This window comes from Bacillus rossius, unplaced genomic scaffold (assembly GCF_032445375.1).
Source record: "Bacillus rossius redtenbacheri isolate Brsri unplaced genomic scaffold, Brsri_v3 Brsri_v3_scf35, whole genome shotgun sequence".
Lineage (NCBI taxonomy): Eukaryota > Metazoa > Arthropoda > Insecta > Phasmatodea > Bacillidae > Bacillus > Bacillus rossius.
In genome coordinates this window covers 186,892-191,389 of record NW_026962535.1, presented here as the reverse complement: position 1 = coordinate 191,389, position 4,498 = coordinate 186,892, and the positions used below count along the sequence as shown (strand labels likewise).

Sequence of the window (4,498 nt, the reverse complement as noted above, 5' to 3'; positions counted from 1 at the left end):
AATCCGGGGTGAAGTCTTCCGACCCAATGGAAACGTGTGGCAAGGGATGCCATGGTCCCGGAAATACGTCAGCAGGGCCTCCCGGTCGTGCAGGCTTGTGGGGTGATAGCGTGGATAGCCCCGAAGATAGTCCACGGTGAAGTTCCCCTGCAGCTTCTGCCGCAGCGACCGGTTCCCGCGTATGGCGTCAACATTCAGTTTGGTATTGACAACAATTGGCGGAATGCGCCGTGGCGCAGTACCACTATCCGGTGACAGCCCGGGCGGGCGAGGGGCCACAGCAGGCGCAGGCGTCGAAGGAAGACCAGGCTGGGCCGGCGGGATAACACCGTCGGCCGCCGCCAGGACACCCGGCACAGACGCAGTGTCAGAGGCAGCCCCGGGACAGCCACGAGGGACACCGACGGCCAGGCCAGGCACGCCAGGGTCCGCCACAGCAGACCGGCGCGGTCCCCGGGACAGGGAGCCCGAAGCCGCCTGCGCCGACGCCATGGCAGCACCGACGCCATCAGTGGACGGCCCCGGGCAACTGGAGATGGGCCCACCGGCAGTAGAGCCAGGCAGGGGCGCACCGGCGGCGAGGCTGCGCCATGTCTCCGCAACCTGGTGGAGCAAATGGACATCGGGGAGCGAGCCCCGACGCCGCGGGCTCACACCAGGGCCGTCAGAGTCGATGCGGTGCAAATCATCCGGCCAGGATGGCACCCGCGAAGTGGAAGCAGCAGGAGCGCAGCCCCGGGCCACGGCGTCAATTGTGGCATCAACTGAAGAGCCAGCACGGCGCTTCAGCGCCAAAGTGGAGTCCAGCTGGGTGCGCCGGGACTTGTGTAGATCGGCCCGGGCAATGGCGCGTGAAGAAGGCGTGCTACCACCATCGTCGTTCGGGCGCTGAGAGGCAAACCAGTGGCGAGATACAATAGCCTTTGCCGCATCCTTCGATATTTTGGCAGGCTTCCTCTCAACAGGGCTACCAGGAGGCGAAGCGTCATCAGAATCGGAAGAGGACGAAACCGCATGAGCAGAATGCCGACCAGGAGTCGCCCAAAATTTATTCGCACCCTGGGAGCGAGGTGGAAGAGGCGAAAGTGGAGGTTGCCCCAATGGAAATGATAAAGTGTCTTTGTCGGCCATCTTGGTTGCAGGTAAGCACAAAGCGACAGAATCGATACTCCCACACTCACAATCGATCCATCACCGACGAAGCAGAATGTTTACATAGTAACACGAAGTAAGAAACACAGTTTAAAATGTAACTAGGCAGAGCCCCGACGCACAAACACCTGTGCTGATGCCTGAAGGTACGTAGATGTCGAAATATAGCACTTCGATGCACAAATCACCACTGAACACAAGAAATCGAACCAAAACACAAGCTACCAGGAAGAAGCTGTACACTGGTCCGCAACCTATGAGAAAGTGGCGCCCCGGCCGCTAAAAATTACTTTTGTTACACGTCCCTCCGCGGAGCGCGACCAATCACGAGCCGCGGAGCGCTCCGATTGGTCGCGCAACAAGAAGCCAAGAAAACTTTTCACGAAAAAAATTCAGTTCCCGTCTCACTCATCTAGCGACAGCGGCACAGCTCAGACCTACGATGCCCCCCAAGACGAGCGGTAAGGCAGCCAAAAAGGCGGGCAAGGCCCAGAAAAACATCTCGAAGGGCGACAAGAAAAAGAAGCGCAAGAGGAAGGAAAGCTACGCAATCTACATCTACAAAGTGTTGAAGCAAGTTCATCCGGACACTGGCATATCATCTAAGGCCATGAGCATCATGAACAGTTTCGTGAACGACATTTTCGAGCGCATCGCGGCAGAGGCCAGCCGCCTCGCCCACTACAACAAGCGCTCCACCATCACCAGCCGCGAGATACAGACGGCCGTGAGACTGCTGCTGCCCGGGGAGCTGGCCAAGCACGCTGTCAGCGAGGGCACCAAGGCTGTCACCAAATACACCAGCTCCAAGTGAGCAGGTCTGGTGTGCACATGCTTACATAAACGGTCCTTTTCAGGACCAAGAACATGATCATGAAAGGAAATGCTTCTGCTGCTGTTCTACAATTCCCTCAATCCCTATGATAGTAAATGTAAGCTTAACCAAGGCAGAAATATTTTCATTAAAAAAAGTCTTTAAGACGCATGGTTTACTGGCTGAGATATATATATATATATTTTTTTTTTTGCTTACTTCTGTGGTCATTAGTACATTGCTACAAATATATTTATATATATAAAAAAATAAATAAAAAAATCCTTTCTATTTAATTTAGTTAGATCATATATCAATATTAATGGCAAAGACCAGTTGCATCGATTCACTTTGAAAATAATTCCATTTGTGCTAAAACTGGACACAGTAAAAAAAAAAAAAAAAAAAAAAAAAAAAAAAAAAAAAAACTGAAAAAAATATATATATATACACACACACACACACATAATTCGAATTCATATTATGCTTAACTGCGTTTGAATTTGCAATCATGCACAAGATGTTTTGTACTTCGAAGTAAAAACAACATAATGTACTATTTAACTACCCACAGTACAAATGGATCCAAAAAAAAAGTGAATTTTCATGCAGACGAAAATGCTTACATTTATTCTATTTATATTAAGTACCCATTACTAACAGCTTATACTGGGTGGAATACAACAGTTGACATGATTTTACTTATATGGCAATTTAATATTTAACCAAAATTAATGGTAAACTAATATTTTAAAGTGTCATTTATGGCCCCTTACCTTCAGCATGTTTGCTTCCTTGCACACAAACGAGGACAAACACATCACCCAACTGAAAAAAAAAAAAAAATTTCACTTGCATCACAAATAATTTAAAATTTTTCACCACATGAAGTAAATATTTCGCAATAAAAAAAAATATAGCCCTAGGACTCGTGTGCACACCTTTTCTTCCCCACATCGCACACGCAAACAAAACTTCCAAATTATTACAAAATCACTCGATTATTATACATACATAAACACACATGTATTTTCCGAATAAGTGAGAAATGCAGGCCGATGAAAGTCAAATTTCGTTTCGGAAATTAAATCTCGCACAACTACCGACACATAACCAAACTTGCGTACATTTACATAGCATTAACCCTCTAAATAATAAACAAATGAAAGCAGAAAAAACAACATCGCTACCCACCGCGCGCGCTCCTGGCGGCGGGAGTAGGAACTACTTTGCACACAGACCGACATAGCCCCCTGCCAAAAACAGTAAAATAAATAATATATATAAGTCTTTTGGCGGGAAAAAATTTCTCAACCGCCTGGGAGCACCCTAGTGTGTGCCTGTCTTTAGGTTATGTTACTTTTAACTTCATTTTCTACAGGCAGACGCGAGGGTGCTCGCCCATTATTTTTATTTTTTTAAATTCTTTCCTACCTTTGGTGTGCCATGCAAGAATTTATCGTCAAAATGGCGGCCCCGAGTGCAAATTTCTCGTCTGCACTGCTGGCTGGATGATTATGTGATGTTTTGAAGGAGGGTGTTTTTTTTTTGTTTGGATTTTGTGTGAGGGGGGGAGGGGGCTGGGCTAGCTTTTTTTTTTTTAAATTTTCTAAACATTCATCTCTTATGTAACAGTGTTCAGCATTAAAAAATTTAAAAGAAGAGGCACTTACTCATCAATTTCAAAACAGCCTATGAAGAAAAATAAAAAAAATTTAAATTCATTCCAGTTTTATACATTCATGATTTGATCACATGTATAACTTTTCTTTTTTATTACCTTATTTAATTTTATTATTATTACTACTATTGCTGCTACAACCTAGAAGATACCTCAGTGATACTAATACCTGCTGGTAAAGTTAAAGGTTTCACCTTTCTTTCTTTAAACATATCACAATACCTTTCTTGAGTTAAATATTATCTAATGGCTTTAAGAAGTTATGGTAATGTTCATCAGTTATAGAGTGTGGGTTTGTGTGTGTGTGTGAGAGTGTATTTTGAAGAGGGCTTTGGTGGTTGGGATGGTGAGGGTGGTGGGTGTTGTGTGTGTGAGGGGGGGGGGGGGGAAGTAAAAGAGTGTTCATTACACGATTTCTCCTGTTGTTTGTAACAATCACACCTGGTATAGCTATTTCGAGTGGCAAATACAAACTGCAAAAAAAAAACATCTATATCATTGCCAACGGCCATATCACGATGAACACACCGGTTCTCGTCCGATCACCGAAGTTAAGCATCGTCGAGCGTGGTTAGTACTTAGATGGGTGACCGCTTGGGAACACCACGTGCCGTTGGCACTACTATTTTGCACCCTACAGAAAAAATTTTTTTTTTAAAAATTTCAATTTTAAATTTTTTTTTCCCCCACAATCACCACATTTCCCCCCCCCCCCCTAACACACACACTCACTCTCTCTCAATCAATCAATCAATCAATCAATCAATCAATCAATCAATCAATCAATCAATCAATCAATCAATCACTCACTCACTCACTCACTCACTCACCCACCCAGTAGCTGTGAATCT

The 4,498-nt window shown here is 45.5% G+C and overlaps 1 non-coding gene across 1 annotated transcript; it reads left to right on the top strand.

The window, feature by feature from the left end:
• Nucleotides 1-4,147: 4,147 nt before the first annotated feature.
• LOC134544243 (5S ribosomal RNA) lies at nt 4,148-4,266 on the top strand. Its single transcript, XR_010077633.1, has one exon. It is a non-coding gene; the product is annotated as a 5S ribosomal RNA (ribosomal RNA).
• The last annotated feature ends 232 nt before the right edge of the window (nt 4,267-4,498 follow it).